Genomic DNA, 12,739 nt, shown 5'->3' on the forward strand with positions numbered 1-12,739 from the left:
AATTAACTGACTGCACCGAACAAGCTGAAACTTGCCACATGCTCTTACTAAGGCTTGATGTCCCAGTTCTTATACTGAAGATCCTTGCCTTCCTATTGGGTGGCACTCAGCAGCATTCATCAAAACTGGCTAAAAACCTGGTCAACCATCTGGTCAACCATCATTTTCATGATTTTCAATAAACAAAAGTGAAGAGGTGGGAACAAACTAATTACTAATCTACCCCTCTCTCAGTGGTCAATGTCATTCAGGTGTATCTCTTACTCCAGCAGAATGCCACAGCCGGTTTCATGCCTATTGCATCAACACAGCTAGCGATAACAGCAAAAAGACTTAAAAGTGCTTACAATATTAAAAGTATGAGATACCTAGGAACTAATATAATAACAAGTATATATGAACAAGATACAGTTTGGAGACCTTTCTCAAAGCTTAAGTAAATGGAAAGATAGATCATGCTCATGTATTAGAAAATCATTATAAAGATGTCATTTCTGCCCAAGTTAACACACAAATCTATTCTAATTTCAACAAAAATCTTACAGGTCTTTTTGCATAATGATTAAATAAATTCTAAGAGAGGGCAGAAATGCAAAGGTCCCCACATTGCCACCACAGTGTTGAGGGTAAAGAAGATGGGCGGAGATCTCTACAGGGTGTAGGGACATTGTATGACTCTCTTCCCCCAGTAAGGCCTTTTCTGCACTCACAACCAATACATTTCCAAAAAAAGGTTGTCATAGGATAATCAAGATGTTTACTGATTATCCTGTATCATAGACTTACCAAAAAATCAGAGTTTACTGTGATAAACACAATAACAACTTCTAATCCTGACCCTCAAAACTCCCATATCTTGATCCTCAGAATCTGTGACTAGGTCACCTGACACAGAAGAAAGTACTTTGCACATGTGGTTAAAGATCTTGAGGCGAGGAGATCATCCTGGATTATCTGGGGAGTTCCAATGGAATCACAAGGGTACTTATAAGAGGGTGGCAGGAGAGTCAGGGTCCAGGGGCCAGGTGAGGACTGATGATCTGAGGAAGGGTCAGTGAGATGAGGAACACAAGAAATAAACTCTTCCCTGAAGCCTATGGAAGGAACCAGCCCTGCTAAGGCTTGAATTTTAGGACATCTGACCTTCAAAATTGTAAAAGAGTAAATTTTTGTTGTTTTAAGCCACTAAGTTTGTGGTAGGTTTTTCAGATGCCAGAGAAACCCACCTTGTGGTGACTGATACTGGTGAACAAAGCAGTGCTATGTGCCTGGTCAGGTACCCCGAGAGATAATGAGGGGTCTTCAAAGGCAGGCTGGGCAAGAGGTGCCTCAGACCTTGGCCACAATCTGACCTCTGCAGGTCACTCAGGATGACCTTTAGAAGGGACTGAGTGGGTCAGAGGGAGGAAGGCTTAGCCCTGTCTCCTCCTCACTGTGCATCTGAGTTTGAGGCATCTGTGTCTGTGTTTCCATCTTTGAATGAAGTGACCACTGCTTTTCAGCAAGGCGTTGTCAGTTATGATACTACACTTGCCACCTAAGAGACTCCTGGGTCAGTTTAGAGAGGAAGATAAACAATCCGATGTGCAGCTGAAGCAGAGAAGGAGCCCCACAGCCTTAGGTCATAAAAGTCTACTATGCAGCTTTGTGCTCAGCTGGCCCCACCTGTGTTGACTCGAGGGGATGTGATTTACATCTCTGATGCTCAGATCTCCCTGAGAAGGGGGAGTGCTCTGCCACACTGTTTTCCATCCCATATATGTGGAAATCACAATAAACAGAGTTTGTGGAATCTATTTATGCAAAACACTGAGTTTATTGCTCACCAAGATTGAATTCTACAATGAACACTTGCTTTGCTGGTTGGCTGAGCAGCATGTTGGGAGAATGTGTAGTTAATGATACAATATAAACCAGATAGCACGGTTCTTATAATAATTTTGTTATGGTCAATCTAAACCTAATATTCTTTTTCATAGTATTTTCTGGTATCTTAAATCTTTCCTCTGAAAGGCAGTAATGGGAAGGCCATCAGCCGAGCTTATGAGGAAACGACTGTGCTTAAAGAAACTCTGATTACTGTGTGATGGCATTGCGGCTTATCTGGGATAAGGTGAGACGTTGGAATGTCCCCATGTCAGCAGCCCTGGTTGGCTCAGCCCGGTAGTGTCTGCGTGATGAGAGCTTGGATTCCTGTCTAAGAATGGCTGGCTCTGACAATCAGTGCTTCCTACAGGCATGATTTTCCCAAAGCTGGAACCCCCAGTCTGTAGGTGGTACTTTGGAGAAGCATGGTGACAGTCATTCGGAGAGGTGTAGGGACTATGAACAATAGGCTTATTGAAAGGGGATGGTAGTTTCACACATGGACTCTCCTTCCTCTTTGCTGCCTAGGCAAGCTGAAAAGGGCACAGTGCCCACTCCAGAGGCCTTGGCTGGGGCCACCACAGGAGTTAAGTGGGAGGCAGGGGCAGGAGGAGCAGGTGCAGAGCCCTTGCTGCAGGGTGGGCGCTGAGCAAAACTCATTGCTCTCATCATCCTGTGAATCCCATGAGGTTTCCAGTGGGGCAACAGAAGCTCTTTGAGGTACATACTGGCTTGGGTGTGATGAGCGGAGTAATCCTCCTGCCTACATGGCTGGATTCAGGCACATTGGGCACTTTCTTCTGACATTTTGCACAGCTCCATCAGCTGGTGTGGTCTCCTTTTATAGAAGAATAGTGAAGGATAGATGAAGATTTTCAAGGTTGTGGATTTCAAGAGATATCCAGAGGGAAGCTGGACAGTAGGTTTGGCCAGGTCTTCCTTGTCATAGTTCCTGGGAAAAGTGGTGGTGACCACAGGAATCCTGTCCTGGGGGTGGTTTTAAGTATTAGAAAAGTGTGTTCAAGCAATGCGTGGCAAAGCCACATCATTTCCTAAAAGTGAAGGACTGTGAACTTTATAAGGTGTGTGCTTCCTTCAACTGAGGTGAGACATTGAGGTCTGAGCTTCTGTGCTTTGTTTCTGACAGAGCGACTATGTAGAAAAAGGGGAACTACTTGCCCTGGTCTCAGACAAGCTTAGGAAATACCAGGCATTGCCAAGGATGGAAGGTAACATCCACGTGTAGGAATATTCTGCCAGAGCTACTATAATAAAGTACTGGGTCTGGGGGATTTAGGCAACAGAAACATATCTTTTCACAGTTGAAGGTGTGGCAGTGTTGTTTCCTTCTGAAGCTACTCTGCTTGGCATACAGATAGTTCTTTCTCTGTGTCTTTGCAAGGTCTTTCTTATGAACATGTGCATCCCTGGGGTCTCGGTATATGTCTAAATCTCTTTTTTATAGGACATCAGTGGGGCCACCGAAATCCTTATTTTTCACTCTCTTTTTCTCTCCTTGGTAGAAGGGTCCATTTATGTCTTGGGTATTTTCTTGGTACAGAGCTGGCCCGTGGTGGCTCCCAGCCTATTTCACTCTCAGGTTGTGGCCAATGTATCCTCACCACATGCTGTGCTCTTTCTCTTAGCTGGTGTGATTCTCAGGTGTAATGGAAAAGAGATGATGGAAGACATGAAATGTGTCATGCTCAAATGTTTACTTTTCAATTGTCATTAAATTCCATGAGATGCCTTATAGTGATCTGTAAATCTGATCAGCCTTACAGAATACGCATGCTGGTAAGTTCAAATTCGTGATGCAGATATGGACCAGCTACCTGCACTGATATTCTAATAAAAATCAATCTGTCACATGTTATAGGAAGGCACTTTCTTTTCTAGTATGCTTTAGTTCCAGCAGTGAGTCTTATATTGTTTTGTTGGTTATTTACTTCAAGAGCAAATGTGCTTGTTCTTCCACAGTAGTCCTGAGGGTTCCTCTGTCCCCTAGCTCCCCAGTTGTGTCCCTGTGTCTCCTGGCTTTCCAGATGGTGTCCTTGTATGTCGGTGTGCCTTAGCTGCTGTTCCTCTGTCAGCTGGATCCCCAGGGGGATTCCCACTGGTATTCAGTAAGCACTTGCACGTAGAATTGATATCATCTTACTACTCATGTGACCTAGGATTCAGAGTTACTCATCTTTTATGTTACTGTGGGAAAATACATGTAACAGTAAACTCATGATCTTCACGTTTTCCAAATGTCTAGCTAATGGCACTAAGCATATTCACATTACTCTAAAGCCATCCTCAACATCCATCTCCAGAACTTTTTCATTTTCTCAAACTTAAACTGTTCCCATTAAATACTGGCTTCCCTTGTCCTCTGGCCTTCCTTTTACGTCTTTTTGAGACAGGATCTCACTATGAAGTTCAAGCTGGCCTTGAGTTCACTTTGTAGTCCAGGCTGGCCTCAAACTCACAATGATCCTCCTGCCTCAGCCTCCCAAGTGCTAGGATTACAGGCATGCGCCACCATGCTCGGCTCAGCTTTCCTTTTAGATTAGAGGTTAAGAAAGCATTTGCCACCAAGGGGTATTTTTGGAGTGTGAACGTGTGCTTTTATTGGTTTGATGACCTTGCCTAGGTGTGAGATCACAAGTGTCTCCCAAACTCCTTCTGGCAACAGTAAAGCAGGGGCACAGGGCAAAGGGTCAGATCCCACAACTGTTTATTCACTTCTCTGTGCCTCAGTATAGCCTTCTGAAAAGTGGAGACACTGCTGAAATTTTCCTTCCAGGTGAACATTAAACTGTCTTCCCACACAGGTTGTGCATACAGTAGGAGCTCAGTGCATGACTTAAATGTAAACCTAAGGTAGCTCTGAGAAGTGCTCTCCAAAAGATGTGTGTTCCCAGTGGGTTGTCATGGTCTGGCCCCTGAACTCTGTTCTCCTGAAGGACTCCAGAGCATGCAGGCTTAGGCAGTAACTGGCCCTGATGCCCTGGAACTTTCCTTCAAGCACAGGGGACACACAAAGTCCACTTGCCCCTGATCCCAGAAGCTCCCAGAAGCTTTTCTTGACTTTCCCCAGGTCACCAAGTTCCCAGTTCCCACCCATGAGACAAGGACATAAAACTGCTCCATTCCTGTCACAAAGTCTTGAATGTCCCTATCTGGCCAAGGAAATAAATGGGCAGGTGGATGGGCAGTCAGAGCTTGCCATCTTCTCTTTGCTGAAAGAAAATGAAACAGGTCTTTAACTTTGAGTTTAAAAAACTCTTGTAATCAAGTGATCTGACCTTTGGTGCCAGAATTTCCTGTCATGTCCTTTATGATCGTCAAGGCAGGAGCTTGCTGGTCTGGCCCTTCTTGACAGGTGGAATGATTGAGAAATTAATTTTCATGGAAGGGAAGGATGTGTTAGAGCAGTAGTTTTGACTTAAGACAGTAAACGCTCCTTCCCTAAGCAGCCATGAAGATAGGGACCAGTGCCTTTGCTGTGATGTGGACACTGAGGAAAGGAAAAATGGATGAGGAGGCACTGAAACAGCCATACACCCTTCCCAGGAGCCTCACTGGGTGGACACTGGCTCCATGTATAAAATGAGTGACCTTTGACATTTTCATCAAAAAGGTTCCCTTTTATTGTCAATTTCATGGGATTTGCATTCTGAAATAGTTTTCCTCACTATATTCCCTACACACACTCAAACACACACACACACACACACACACACACACACACACCCCATCATCATCGTCTTCATCAATGCCATCCACCAGGTTCTGATGTCTACTGATTATACCAGAGATCTCTCTAATTTTCAGTTGTGAAGAGAATTTTCTCTTCTTCAGGGGATTTCAGATTTTCTTCTGAAGGCCTTTAATTGATTGGATGCAGCTCACCGAATTATGAGGGTAATCTGCTTTACTCAAAGCACTGACAATTGTTAATCTTATCTAACAAGTACCTCCACAGCGACCCAGATTGCTGTTTGATCCAATAACTGGTTGCACAATTGGACACATAAAATCATCCATCACAGTGGTCTGCAAGTATAGTGTCATCTCCTAGATATGGCTGAAGTTCAGAAAAACAAGGACGTTATTTTGCATATTTTTAATGTGGAAAACTTTTTGTCTGATCATAAAGAGAATCCACACTGATGCTTTTAACCACAAAACACAGCAAATAATACAAAAATAAAAATCCACTTCCATAACCCTCTCTCCATAAGAGCCACTATATGAATCTTTTCTAAATAAACAAGCGTGCACATATGTGTGTACACACACACACACACACACACACACACACACACACAGAGTTTTACAGATGTCAGATGAGGCACATCTTCATTGGCAATGCCGTCAACCTATGGGAATGAGAGCTGGTAATACCAACATTCTTATCAATGTCTGCATAGAATCCATCCATGTATCTTCACAAATGTAATCAACTATATGATCATGGAGATTTAGGTTGTCTCACTGTGACTTGAATATATTCTTGTACAGTTGGCAAATGGTCTGTTTGGAACAAGTTCCCAGGAAAGGAATGGCCAAACCTAAGGGCAGATGCATTTTAGATTTAGATTCCTAATACTCCACTGTCCTGCACTGTGTGGACTCAATTTACAGTCCCACTGGTGGCATACTTTTAAATCTTTGACAGTCTGATAGGAGGTAAGTGATAGCCATTGTTGTTTTTATACAGGAGTCCTTGAAATGTGTCTGCCCTTCTCATGATTTTAAGCCTACCTCATCTCATCTTGCTGGTCCTATCAGAAACGTGGCAGGGTCATCTCATTGATTACCTATCCACTGTCCTGACATTTGAATGCTTGGACCTTACTAATTGAGAACAGGACAGCTGGAAGAAAGTTGGAGAGCAGGTGGCAATGACCAAATTCTAATTGTTGACACCAAGATGTTGGCTATCTCTGGAGAAATAAAACTCAGATGATTAACAGTCTCTCTTCAATCAAGAATGTGTCTGCAATATAGTGCAAAGAATTATGAGAAATGGCCGGGCGAGGGTGGTGATGATAAATAGGTGGAATGATTCACAATCTCTCACTCCTGACCGAGAAGACCGAGGAGGCAGTAAATAGGAGACGGCGAAGGGTATTTAATTTAAGAAGTCCTTTGTTTGCCAGAGTGGGGTTCACTGTCTAGAGGAAGCACACTGTGTGCTCAGCCTTCCTTTGAGTCCACAGTGAGAACTCTCTTTTCCAGCTGCCAGTCTTTAAGTGGAAAATTTGCTTCTTTCCAATTCTCTTAGAGTCTCAGATGCTCAAAATCATGTGGAGACAGCTCCACAGAAGGATATTCCTCTCTTCAAAGTGGATGTGTCAGATGGGGTCTGGACACCACTCAGAACAACCGCTGTGAGGCCACTCTACACATCGACACTAAGAGAGGGAGATCTGGGCCACCCTGACACCATTTTGCCTTTGATGGCTTCAGAGGACCCCTGCTGGCCCTGCCCTCTCTGCTCTTTATCTTTGTCTCCACTCTTTCCCCTGGCAAGCTGCATCCCACTTGCTGGAGATGCCACTCAAGAATCCCTTTAACTGAGGTCAGTAGTGGGGGTCTTTTTCACTTGTGGAGATGAGGTGTAGCAGGTGTCCACTCAGACCACATATGTATGAGTCCCTAAGCTGGGATGGCACCGTGTCACATAAAGGCAGTCATCTTTGGTCCAGAGTTCTAAGGGTAGAGCCTGCCAATGGCCCGTCCCCGAGCAGAAGAGCATCTGAGGACATATTGACCTGGAGGCCAGGCCTCTGTGGGTGGAGTCCCTGGGGAGCTGGTTTCCTTTTTGCCTGTTTAGGTCAACATTTTTCTACATCTAAGCTTCAGAACAGCAAACTCCAAAAGATAAACCCTGAGAGGACCCCAGGAATCCCCTCCCCTCCACTGGAAAACACAGGAAACTCTATCTCATCCTTTCTGTGGCTTGTCATTCCACAGCTGAACCAGGGAACTGAGTCTTCTCACTGCCCAGAGCAACAATCTACTAGATAAGGAGGGGCCCCCAAGAGACTCACCTGCAGGTGTGCACTGGGTGGAGTGGCTGGCAGTTTTGGTTTGTTGAGAGAAGGTGGTTGGTGGTTGTGGTTCTGGGTAATTATTAACACACCCACCTGGACTCTCACAACAGGTTCAGTTTAGGGGACAAATTACATGATCCCTGTGTTTCTGGGCATTTCTTGGTTGATGAATACTAATAGTGGGCCTCATCTGTTGATGAGGGTACTGAGAAAGTCACTGGAGTACAGCCCAAGGGTGGACACAGGCCCTTGGGGAAGAAGATGCCCTAACCCTATGTACCAGTTGTGAGGGGGTGACTTTCTCCTGGCCCCCAGCTGTCAGAGCATTGTATTTGCTCTCTATTTTGCGGATTACAGGCATGGAGAGAAGTGGCTAGTTTCCTAAGTTGCTCAGTATCTAATAAAATCATGAACAAATTATTCTGCTCCAAACAACTGCTAAGATCACCATGAAGGGAAGCTCTTCTGTTAACATTGGAAGGGAAGGTGAACAAATCCCTTTGGGCAGGGAAGTGGAGAGGGGTGGTTAGCACAATGTGGGGGTGGCAATAGTTCTCCCCCTCCTGCATAAGGATTGTTTGTTGCTCAAATGAATGTTCTCAGTGAAGTCCCAGATTGGTCCCATGCTGGATCATAAGTCTGAGCCAGCCTGACTGTCTTTCTGCTCATTTTCACCATCTCCAAAGGTCCAACTTCTTGTCTTGTTAGCCAACACCTCCACATCTCCTTTTTGCCTTCATGCTGCCCTTGTCACTGTTTTTCCTTCTCCTGCTGAAAATGGCCATGGCTTTGGAATTAATCAGACTGAGGCTCAGGTCCTAGTTTATCAGCAGGATATGATGTGGGGCAAGTTTCTCATTCTCTGTGAGCTTTAGTTTTCTGGATTTGTAAAATGAGGACCTTGTAGGTTAGTAACCAGTGTTGTTATGGGTTTAGGTGTGTCCTCCGAATATTTGTATGTCAAAGTCCTAACCCCCAGCACTTTAGTCTCTGACCTTATCTGGAGATTAATAATGTTAAAGTGAGGGTTTTAGGGTGGGCTCTAATCCTATAGGGCTAACGTCCTTCTAGAAAGGGGAAAATTTGGAGATACAAATACAGAGGAAAAAGGCCATAGGGACATGAAGACGGCCATGCACAAGTCAGGAAGAGAGGCCCAGAACATATCCTTTCTCTATGGCCCAAAGAAGGAACTATTCCTGCAAGAGCTTCTGGCCTGCAGAAGTAAGAGACAACTGACTTCTGCTATTTAAAGCAACAGTGCTTAGTACTTTGTTATGGAAGCCTTAAGAAACTAATACGAGTATGATTTGAGATAATTATATAAAAGTACCCTGGCAGTTAACAGGAGTTTAGAAATGTTTGCTGAATCAAATTGTAGGTTCAGGAAATATGGCTGTAGCCCTAAACCCATCATTGTGTCTTTGCTGTGGGGTTGCCTGGGAAACTCAGCCCAGAATTTTCCCATGGAAAAGATTCCCTGAGGCCTGTCTTCCTCTGAAGAATGCTTCAAGATGCTGGATTTATTCAAATAAATGAATGTCAAAGCTGACCCAATCACGGCTATTGCTTTTCCTCCTTCAATCTTTATGGATTTAGGCATTTTATCTTGGGCAGCCGGCTACAGTAGTCTGGTACAGTTTTTTCTGCATCTGTGAGGATGTGCCTTTGTCTCTTGAGAATCATGAGATCATTGACACACCAGCCACTGTTCTTGGAAGCATGTTTTCTGTTCTTGCCCTAAACTAAGCCATTCTTCCCCTGCCTACAAAGAACCGCCTGCTTCCTCAGCCTCATGAGGCTGTTGCTGCAGCCTTGGGAAGCCTGTTTTTCCCTCCACTCACACTTTCATCCCTCACTTCCTCCTCATGGTTGGCTTAAACAACACCTCCTTTTGCTGCCCTGCCAACTCACATCATACAGGCAAGAGGAGTCTCTGGTGGATTTTGTCAGCTGCCCAACACTTAGGTCATGACCAACCTCTGGTTTTTCTTGCCTTACCTTCCCAGCTACACTCAGAGCAGTATTTTTTGCTCAATTTTATTTTCTGGGTTTGTTGTGTTAAGAGTATTCAGAATGCAATGTATGTAGCTTATAATTTTAATTCAAGCAGAAAACATCCCATGTAAAGTGAATATCATTCACTTATTCTTGGACACTCTGTAGGCATCGTTGGTGCTGGGTGGTCAGCACCATGTGGGCAGCTCTGTGGTCTTCTCCATCTGCTCCTCCCCATGCGTTACAGTTACCTGTGTCTCTTCCACCCTTCTGCAAGCTGAGTTTCTTACGTGGCCAGGGGTGAGGACTTTTTGCCATATGGATAGGCACACAGGCACGTTTGTCATTTTTTTCCTTCAATATCCTATTGAAAGGGTTTTTAAAAATAAATTTATATTCTTCCTTGATCATTCTTTTTAATGGTCACATAATACCTTGCTTTACTACTGGTACTATGATTGATTCCCAGCATTTCCTTTTCACTTTTGGATTCTTGATTTATTTCTAGGGGATCTAACTTTAAAGTGATCTGGTGTGGTGTGTTTGTGGTGTATACTGTGTATCTGTGCTCAGGTGTGAGCCCTCAGGAGAAGGCCATAGAAATAAAATTACTGGGTCAAGCTGCTGAGGGACTCTGAGACTCTCAGCTCTCATAGGGCAATTGCCATTTGGAAGCATACAGCTGTTGACTCTCCCCTGGGTGCGAGGGCAATGCTTGACCCTAGCCTCGCTGCAATGCCAAGATTTCAGTTTCATAGCATCACAGCTGGGAATGGAGAGGACTGTGGGCAGCTATTGCTTTTGCTCATCGGATCAGTTTTTGTCTACAGGTTGAGCTTCTAGCACACAGTTCTTTTTTCATTTTAAAAAATAAAAGAAGAGAAGCATATTTACAGACAGACTCCCATTTACAAAATAGCATAAGAACAATACAAACGAAACAGAGTTACCTACAAAGTTGTAGGAAATTAACCATGGTTGTTGTAGTGCTTATTGATATCTTCAAAGTGGTTTCTCAGGAAAACAAATAGAGACATACAAGATTGATCAAACAAGTAATCATTGACTGTTCATTTCTGTAGGGCAATAGAAGACAGTAGTATCACTATGTTAGCTATTCTGTATATACATACTTACATAATTTCCCCTTCTTTCCCTTCTCTTTTCCTACACCCCAGTTGCCCTTTACTTTTGAGCACTTTACTTTTGTTTCACAATGTCTATCATATCTCATAGTTTTTATTTGCTCTTTCAGGTCTTACACTAGTGAGACAATACAGTGCTTACAAATGCAGGTCTGATTTATTTCACTTATGATGGTCTCTAGTTGTGATGATTTACCTATAAAAGCCTCAAGTTTATCTTTCTTTATAGCTGAGTAGTATTTCATTATAGAAAAGTACCACAATTTATTTCATCCATTCCTCAGTGGATGGACATTTGGGTTGCTTCCACAATTTAGCAATTACAAATTGTGCTGCTATGAACATGGGTGCACATATATCGCTGTGATGTGATGTTTTCAGATTTTCTGGGAAAATACCCAGAAGGGGAATAGCTGGGTTGAAAGGGACCTCTAGACCTAGTTTTCTAAGGAAACACCAAACTGATTTCCACAGTGGTTTCACCAGTCTGCATTCCCATGAGCAGTGGGGAAGAGTTCCTATTTCTCCACAGCCTCACCAGCATTTGTTATTGGTTGATTTCTTAATGATAACCATTTTTACTGGGGTGAGATGAAATCTCAGTGTCGTTTTAATTTGCATTTCTCGAATGACTAAAGATGTTGAACATTTTCTCATGTATTTATTTGCCATTTGTATTTCTTTATCTGAGAACTGTGTATTCATCTCAGATGTCCATTTTTGGATTGGTTCTTTGAATTTGGGGAGGGGGCTGATTTTTAAAAATTCTTTATATGTTCTAGATAGAAGACCTTTGTCCAAGGGACAGTCAGCTAAAATCTTTTTCTGAATTTGTGGGGTTTCTTTTTACTCTGCTGGTGATTTCTTTAGATGAAACACACAGTTCTTGATGCAAATCCAGAAACTACCTCTTCTGCTCTCATGTCCTATAGAAGCTGGGCATCTGCATAGAGACCAGCCAGGTTTCTATTCTCTAGCTGGGGAGATGAAGTAGGAGGCTCCCTACCCATCAGCAGGCAACTGGACGATGCACAGCTTTGAGCAGGGCATACCTCTGTTGGCTACAGCCCTTGAGCTCTCCACTTGCTGGGGACTTTGTATCTGACCTAATAGGCAGGGCGCTGGTGGATCCCTCTTCCAGCCATGGTCCCCCACAGTACGGGCTGCCTGACAGGAAGCTTAGTCTGTGAGGTTCTCTGTGCTGGAAAGAGCTTTGGAGCCACACTGTGTGTACATGTGTGTGTGTGTGTGTGTGTGTGTGTGTGTATCAATGTAGGTGCACATGGCAGTACAAACGTGATTGTGTAGATATGAAGAGTGTACCAACATGAGTGTGTCAAATGGTATATAAATGTGTGTGTGAAAGCATGAGAATGTGAGCGTGGACATGAGTATGTGAGTGTGAATTGAGCACATAAATGTGGGCATGGCTGTGATTTGTGTGTGAGTTTAAATGCCAGTATCATGTGAATATGTGTCAGAGTGTGAGACAAAGTGTATACATGAGGATAAGACAGCACGTGAGTGTTTGTGTGTGTGGTGTGTGTCTGTTGTAGTTTGTGAGACCACTGAGGATGACTTGAGCTCTTCTTTGCGTTTGGTTGGTGTTATGGAAGAAACATTGTGTCAACTTGAGGAGTCTAGAGGCTTGGCTACTTAACTCAGCAGTTCTACATC

This window comes from Chinchilla lanigera, unplaced genomic scaffold (genome assembly GCF_000276665.1).
Source record: "Chinchilla lanigera isolate Chin_1 unplaced genomic scaffold, ChiLan1.0 scaffold00076, whole genome shotgun sequence".
In the NCBI taxonomy this organism is placed as follows: domain Eukaryota; kingdom Metazoa; phylum Chordata; class Mammalia; order Rodentia; family Chinchillidae; genus Chinchilla; species Chinchilla lanigera.